We start from the raw sequence: 8933 nt of genomic DNA, 5'->3' as shown, positions 1-8933 counted from the left end.
ATTGAAGCTCCCAAACGTGGATTTATTTGCACATTTTATTTTTGTGCAAATAAATCCACGTTTTGGAGCTTCAATCAGTGTGCGGACCTTTATTATTTCTTCTCTATGGATAATTTTGAACACGTAATTTTTCATAAAAATGTTAAAAAAGATAAACACTTTTATTCCATGTTTTTACCACATTGTCTTGCAACCTTTTGGCATGTGCAAGTGTAATTTTAAGTAAGAACAAACATATTGGTCAAGAGAAAATCAATATTTGCCAGGGGTATGAATCATTTTGTTCTTAACTATATCTTTAAAAAGTCTAAAAAGTGAATGTCTAGTCAAATTAATAAGATAGCTAGGCTATCATAAAAAAGTTGCATTGTTTGCATGATAAAATGTAATCAGGTAATCCCCAACAATGTAACTGTAATCTGATTACACAATTTTTTTATTGTAATTTGGGTTGATTATAGTTACTTGATTTTTGTAATCTGATTACGTAATCCAGATTACATGTAATCCCTTACTACCCAACCCTGGTGATAGCCTCTGTCTCAATTATCCCCAAATATTCAACTTCATTGGTCATCAAATTCAGTGGAATAATTAAGGGTGTCTGTACTGTTGAAGTGAGAGCATAAAGCAAGTCCACATTCTTAAAACGAATGTGTTGTCCCTATTTGGACACAGAGATGTGTTAAACAACGCAGGTTGTGTTGTTTTCAACACATTTATTTTAAGAGTCGACTGCTAAGTTGTAAGTTGACTGCTACACACAAAATGCAGCAGGTTCAAATATCATTAAAAGTGTAGGACTGACACGTCTCCAATTCTCTCAAGCAGATGCCATAGATCATACTATAGGCTATCTACTGTAGATGTGGGAAGTGTGTGTTTGGTAGATGTGTTTTGAAGTCCACAACAGGCTACGAAGGAATTGTCCCTATCTGGACACAGATATGCTAAAAAAAACAAGTTGTACACATATTGTGTAACAAAAAGAAAACAACACATTTGTGAGTTTTGTGAATGTGAGTTTTCAACACATTCGTTTTAAGAGTGTAGGCTACTTAGATCGAACTAGCGTAGCCTACTATGATCAGCCATGCACATCGCCTAATTGACAGAGAGGAAAATATGTAAGGGATCATGTATAGAACGCCGGTCATTATTGGGAAAATAAGTCCCGACAGGGCGAACCGGACTTGTTTCGCCCTGAAGGGACTTATTTTCCCATAATGACCGGCGTTCTATACATTATCCCGCTTATTATACGGCTACTTGCCAAAACGAAATAATAAACTCCCCACGATATGACTTTAGCCTACATAGCCTAGCCTATTTGTTACCGTTCATCGTGGCATTTGCTGAGAAACAAATAGTTCGCAACACATGCTGCTGAACTTGAATCAAACATTCTTTAGAACACAGCTGATCAACCGTCTGCTTTCACGTTTGAATGAAGTTCCAGTCCTTGCATAGTGATATATGAAAGACGTATCAGAAGCACAAAACCCGTTGCCATTGACAGCGGTAATTATATTTTTGCAGAGGTAATTACATGAATTTATTTTACCGTAGAACGTTGGGAAATCACATTCAAGTCAATGGAGCGTTGTACTAGCATTGTGAAGAGCCGTATAATAACAGATGAGATCAGAAGGTTATCAACTATTAATATCGCACTGGCTTGTTTCAGAAAAGTTGTCTCAGATTTAAACGACTGACAAAATAGGCTATTTGGAAATAAGATTACATAATCTGATTCGCTATACCCTGAGGGAGAAACGAGAATGAACCACTGTCTACGCAAAATGCGTTGATTTAATTTTAATCCATAAATGTACAGTAGGCTAAGGCGTGTCTATCAGACGGGCGTATAGAGACTTCCCGCCCCACGCCATCCACACCACAGTCTGTGGTACGGTCCTCTTGTCAGTATTCCGGGGAGGGCCCTATGTGCGTTGGGTCGTCTGGGTGGGACAGAGAAAGTCCAAGGCAGTAGCACGCAAACCATCGCGTCGGGAAACTGTACCGAATAAGGGGGGCAGCACGAGCCTGCATCCGAGTGACAGATACACGCCACTGCTTGGGCACCCCGGCTTCATAGCCTATAGTGAAAGTTGCACAGCGGGTGTTGATATCTCACCCCATGAGCAAGGTAAGTCATAGATTTTTATCACCCATTTATTCGTTTTCATTTATGGGTCAAACCATTGTTTTTTCGACAGAGAGCGGTTTGCAAGGAAAGTCACACGGGTGGAGGAAAAGATGCATAATTTGCCGTTCGCTTGTCCCTCGCCAATAGGCATGCTGTTGCCTATGATATGACGACAATAAATTATTTACTAGCAGACCACAATGCTCTCAGTAAATATGGTCCGTTTTCCATTTTCCTTATCCTTATGTTTAGATGCGCAGTGAAGATTCAAAAAAATGATTCGCACTGGAAGGCAGGATGGCTGCCGCGGTTGCTTTCCTGACTCTATGAAAGCCACGGCTTCACAGAGTAGCCTATTCGTTCACACACATGCTGTAAAATAATTTGGTCGCTATTGTAAGGTAATTTTCGTCATAAGCCTATAAGGTGTTTTCATAGGCTGCATGTGCTCAGTGCATGGACACATCCTATCCATACAGGAGGAACCGTTATGAACCAGCCGGCTGGCCGTGGAAAAGGACTCGTACTGTAGGCTCAGTGCGGTCTGCTGTATCCTCATGTAGACTGTGTGTTGGTTCATGTTTAAGCCAAAGTTAGGGTGACAGTGTAAACATTTTAGGCTTAAGTTAGTACATAAAACAAGGTAAGGTAAACATGAATTAAACTAACTGCGTGTGCGTGATTGCTTATTTAAAATGTTTGACCACATGCCATAGCCTATTCAAACACGTGTATTCAGACTGCGTTATTGGTTTAACACGAAATAGCCAATGCAAGTTAACAGTTTTTAAACTCAGAAATTGCTGGCAACTTTGTGCTGAATTTGTGTGTTTTAGCCTACTTGGGTTATGAAGTTGATTCATAGGGTAATACTTTACGCACAACGTACCCTACAGTCTACATCAGGGTCTCAAGTCGCGTCATATAGGCTATAAGGTTGGTGGATCAGGGTTGTTTGATCAGTCATTCAGTTGGTCATTATCCGCAACCCAGTCTACATTCAGCGTACAGATTTGTCCTCTTTGGGTTAGGCAGACAGACTGTGTCAGAGGTCGAAACATCTTTGTACTTTCTGTCAAATATGGAGGGAGGGGGCGTTGACACGCCCGGACCCTCTATGGCAGTGTTGGCACGTGCAGGCCTACGGTCTCCCTATCCCTAGGGACCATAGCGAAGACTGACTGAGCTGAGGTGCTACGGGGAAAAACGGAACCAGAGCAAATGCACGCACGCGCGCGAATACACACGATAGCTTGGCTTGGCAGATCATAGAGATATGAAAACCCACTTTAATCTTGTTCAAGAAGGTGGTCAGTGTTTTAAAATAGGTTGTCACAGGCTGTCAGTGGTCATCTGTTCAGAGATTTGGATTGTGAGAAATAGGGAATGGCATGTCTTGCAGTACTTTCTAAATCTAGATGTCACAAATAGCTATAATTATCATGAGAGCCCTGTCTATTTTTAGTTCAAGAAATTACAGAAGACCTCAAAGATAGTGTGAAGCTGTCATATTCATCCCTACCCCATTCTCCTTCTGTGTCTCTCTGTGAGTCCATGAAATGGGTGCTAAGGAACTAGGACTGTCCATCTGTTTTATGAATGTAATGAATCACATCTCAGGCTGTCTCATGCGAGTTATTTCCAGACCAGTGGCTATTTTATGGTTAAGGAAGTTCCTTAGGAATAGTGGTTAGTGTTTGGAAAGCCATTGGGCCTGTAAGATACTATTTTAAAACAATTTTCCATCATTCTTACTCTTTATTGTATAATGTTGGGTTGCATTATCTATTACATCATATCTCTGTTTATTCCTCTCTCTCTCGCTCTCTTTCTTTCTTTCTTTCTTTCTCTTGTTTCTCACCAAGTGTCTCTTGCCCCTTTTTCTGTGAGCCTCAGCTGTTTGCACAGCAGGCTGCTGTGAAGTGGTGCCTTATGAATCTTTTAGAGACAAGTAAATTATGTTTTCCTCCTAAGGAAGACCCTCCTCACAACAAACAACACTTTCTGCAACGTGGTCAGCCTGCATGTGCTGTTGCCTGAGTTTTTGGCAGCCTTGAGGCCCACAACCTGGTCCTTAAATATACTTTAAGTCTTCTTTGTGGTTCACTGCACTGCTAAAACACCCCTGAATGAAATGTTATGTTCTTCTAGAGCTTTTGGAACACAAGGAATCACCCAAGATGTTTGCTTTTGGTCTCGAGGACCAGGATTATGAATCACTGTTGTCCCACCCCAACCTTGTCTCGCTCACTGCGCAAGGCCTTGTGTGTGCACACCCTGGAAAAATGGAGCACCCTTCTCTGTACGTCACACTGCACCGCACTTGAAGTAACGCCCCAAAGAGCTATTTTATTTCTTTTGAATATTATTATCTGTAGCCACAGAGTGACATAAGAATTATGTTTGTGTCTCACCATCTTAAAAAAAGAGATAGAGAGGGGGGGGGGGGGGGGGGGGGTTGTTGGCAAGAAGCCAGAGACTCACTCTGACACATCTGTCCAGAGTGTAAAACACGAATCAAGTCGGTGTGGACCAGCGAGCTGGCCTTGTCGTCATGGGAATTGATCTATGAGCTTTTATTGCGCAATAAAATGCCTTGCGATGTGCAAGGTCTGCCCTCTCTCTCAGGTGCTCCGCAGGTGCTGCCGCCTCAGCGCTCAGCTGCTGTAAAAAGAGAATCTTAGGCATTTCAAGCTGTCGCACTGTAAACAAGTGCCTGCAATGGAAAAAAAACGGGTTCCGTCAATGTAACCTCAACACTTGTGGAAAATTCTAGGAGTTGCTGTAGATTTCCTGTACACCCCCCCCCCCCCCCCCCCCCCCCCCTCCCCAGAGGGTAGAACCAATTGTGTTGATGTGAATGAATACATGTGTGAATGAATAAATGATCCCCGGATACGGCCCGCCACCTCATTTTGGGTGGCCCCCCAAAACATGTCCGTGGTATATACAGTAGCGGCCCGCATGGGAGTACGACATCGTCAAACTATAACCTCCGTAATTTACATTATATTTAATGTAATACTCTTTTTGTCCACTGGTGGTTGTTTTGGCGCTGTTTCGCGTTTGCCATCGAAAACGGAATGAAATGTAGGCCTACCTGCAAACAATGTAAGAGGTCTATGCTGACTGCATCAGTGCTCAAAGTATTCTACAAGTTTATCAATTAATTGTTAATAACTAACTAACTTCTATTAAAGTCATATTTCAGGGACTTTATGGGATAATTATTTATATTTTTTATTCACTCATTCAAATGTTCATACAAATTCACAAAGTTCTCATCAGGTGAGTGAAAGTGGTCAAAGTGTTTTTTGCCAGCGCTTCATAAAACTCTCATAGTTTGAGAACTTCAAATTATTTGTAGGATATTGCTTGTTCACAACTTGAGCTGTGTATGCAAAGACACAGAGTTCAGAGTTCACACATTTAGAATAAAATACACTTTTTGGACTCCCTGCTAATACTTTTGGGAATGCTATTTTTTATTAGTATTATTTAATTTGAGCTACATTTTACACTGATATGGCATGATGGCAATATAAACACAGCTAACAATGGTATTAAATTGCAGTAGCCTATGATTAAATGTAATGGAATATTCAACTAAGGTAGACTGCTGTTGTTCACAGCACTAAGCTATTTATGGTTACTAATATACTCCGAGTCTCTGGCCCTCTCTTAGAGCCAGGCATAGTGAGCTGGCCCTCGGAAGAAAAAGTTTGGGGACCACTGAAGCACACACTAATCTCGGCGCAGTGAGCTGCCTGCTACAGCAGCGCTCGGGGAGCAGTGAGGGGTTAGGTGCCTTGCTCAAGGGCACTCCAGCCGTTCCTACTGGTCAGGGTTCGAACCGGCAACCCTCCGGTTACAAGTCCGAAGCGCTAACCAGTAGGCCAGGGCTGCCTCAAAATCAAATATAGCAGGGGGTGGTTGGGGTGACAGCTTCCTCAAAAAAGAAAAAAAGAATATCAGGTTCACTGCACCTGGCTCTCCCATACTTCACCAGGTCATCAGTGAATGGAGCAACTCAGTATTAATGAGCGGGAGCAAAGACAGTTGGGACAAGGCCAGGGGATGGGGTAGCAAGATGGATGACTGGAGTGGCGTAAGGCGATAATGCTAACAAGGAGAAGGCAACATTAGAAGGTTATTGTTATGCTTAAGTGACACATTTGATGAGTTTATGTTATCATTTTATTGTCACTTTTTGGTGTGATCTCATTATCCACTCTAAGTTGCCAAGACTTCCTTGCTGGTCTTCCAGTTCAATGTTGGTCTACTGTACTTCTGTAAAGACTGCCAAGTCAGCAATATGATACTGCAAGTTCCACTAGAAAATTCCTTGGACTGTAAAACTAAAAGTCTGCTACCTAAAGCTCGAGAACCTACTGTAATTCCCAATGGAAAGAGAAAAACATCCCGAGGTGAGTTCCTGCAAAAGCATCTAGGTTCCCAACAAGTTCCTTTAGGACAAAAAGCCATGTGATAAGGATAGGGGAAATGAGCTCTTGAGCATAGCCATAAATAGTTGGCCACTGGTCTAGGACCAAATATTAAAACTTATAAATCAGCACTCAGATAAGGTAAGGTGTTTGAAGGTTCAAGGTCACTGAACAAGCCATTATGAAAATGTATAGATGGCAGTGACCTTGCATGGACGTCACAAGGACGTCTGGCAGTCTGTTAACAGCATGCCTGTGGGTAATTGGACAGATATAGTGCCTCCTGGAATGACCTTTCTCAGCAGCTGTGAGGTGATGGAATGAAAGGGTGCAGACTGTAAGACCCCCCATTCTGATCACCGTCAGGTTGGTGGAAGGCGATGAGAGGCTGTGGTCATTGGATATACGAGAGATCAGATGTAGACGTAGTTACTTAGAGCAATGGTCACCCTTTGGTCTTTTGGTGCGAGTGCTGCCCAGCTCTTTAGATGAATGGGGATAGTGGCCTTTCCTGCAGGGGACTGTGAGTTGATTTTTAGTGACTCCGACCTGCAGGTATATAAAGGGCATAACAGTGTCCTGTCTTCTCAGTCCATATTTAGAGAAACCTAAAGCTGTTATATGGCTGGATCTAGCCCTCCAGTTTACTTGTGGAAGCTGTTTGACCAGGGTGGATTTTGACACCATGCACAGATTACTGACCAATGTGTTAAGTATGCACATTGATTCAGACTATTGACCCTGTGTGGTGTTGACACTAGATTACTTTCATTTGCTTGACATTTTATTATCTTCTACCTCTTTTTTAGATTGGCGGCCTAAATATGTGTGTGCCTTTGTGTTTTAAGATTGTAGATATATGTGCTCATGACAGCACACACTGCCAGCAGTGTAGACCTACCTATACACCTCAGTGTGCTTCCCCCTGACATATTTGAGGTCATTTAACCTTGTTCAACTCATAGACTGTATATATAGAACTATGGTTCAACCACCTCTCTCTCAAAAAAAAAAACAGCGGGACATATCTTGCAAGGCTGTGCTTACTTTAAGACAACAGGCCAAACTTCTCATGCACCCTCTGTCATCCAGCAAATATGGAAATGCCAGTATAACATCCAAAGCACTGTGGAACAACAGCCATGAAGCCATACAAATACACTATAATTCAATTAAATTGCAATTAAATATGCCGGCCTATGTTTATACTCAAGCTCATTTGAATTTTGCTGACATTAGTCTTACAAGCATTGGTAACCCTCAGCTATGCACACTAATTAGGGTTCTCTCTCGGGATTTAGATCTGCAAACTTTCCCTGTTTGATGAAGAGAGTCAAGATCCTTAGATGCTTTGGTAATAACAACTTTTCCGCAAGACAGCAGGTGTAAGCTGAACAACTGTATTTAGCGTATACAGTAGCAGGCTTTTAGTTGGCTTCTGTTCCCCCCTGGTTACCAGGCTGTCCTTTTGATTATAGAGGGGAGGGGAAGCTTCTAGAACCTGTCAAGCAGGCATTAAGTCAAGTTGCTCACCTTAATGTCAGGATTCCCATGAAAAAGCACTGATCAGGACACATTCCTGCTAAGGACATGTCTTTTGAGTATTGGCGAGGTTGGCATATAAGAAGGCACATTCCTGCATACAGTACTTTTGATAGCAGTACTTTTGAGTGTGAGCATAGCCTTTAGTACAAGGAAGTAGGGATGTACCGATATATCTGCCAACATCGGTATCGGCTAATATCGGCCTTGCTTATTGGCTATGGGAATATTTGTGTGACATTTACTGATGGCAGTGGCTGATAATCTGTTCTGTCTGTCTGTTATGTTGCATCAATTCTGCACTCGGTAAATGTTGTGCTATGAAGGCCTGAAAGAATTGTTGTTGTTGCTGAATGTTTCAGTTATTTCTCTTTATAAATATCTTTGTTTCTATTGTACTAAAGGGTACACAACAACAAATACTAAGTAAACAAAGAAACAAACAAACAAATTGTATGTATCGACAGAATTTCACAATCGGTGCATCCTTACAAGAGAGGAAAAAGAAAATGGGAAACATCAAGGTTTTTTTTTTTTTACCTTTTAATCTTCACGCCATGGTACTGTGACCAACAACACAACAATGACATCACACATCATCACAATGTACATACAGATTTATGTAGGTGAACCCTGTGGCATTCGGATGCCAGTCCTAGTTATCTTGTTACCAGGGTGCATGCTAGCCTGGAAAATCCAGACCCTGGTAATCTAGAAAGATTAAGGGTCTGACCACGAACAATGTAATGGCCCAACTCCAGGGGCGGCACCAAGCATGCATTTGAAAATCTCACTGC

General features: G+C 41.9%; 1 protein-coding gene across 1 annotated transcript in view; it reads left to right on the top strand.

Annotated features, from left to right (window-relative positions):
• The first annotated feature begins 1920 nt into the window (after positions 1–1920).
• The window catches only part of LOC121697870 (fatty acyl-CoA reductase 1-like), a 47169-nt gene continuing 40156 nt past the window's right edge, over positions 1921–8933 (top strand). Inside the window, exon 1 of the mRNA XM_042079657.1 lies at positions 1921–2149. The gene's annotated coding sequence lies outside the window, so the exon portion shown is untranslated. The remainder of the gene's footprint in view (positions 2150–8933) is intronic.

Source organism: Alosa sapidissima, chromosome 22 (genome assembly GCF_018492685.1).
Source record: "Alosa sapidissima isolate fAloSap1 chromosome 22, fAloSap1.pri, whole genome shotgun sequence".
Lineage (NCBI taxonomy): Eukaryota > Metazoa > Chordata > Actinopteri > Clupeiformes > Clupeidae > Alosa > Alosa sapidissima.
Note: the sequence above shows the minus strand (reverse complement) of the source record. Positions and strands in the feature narration are given on the sequence as shown.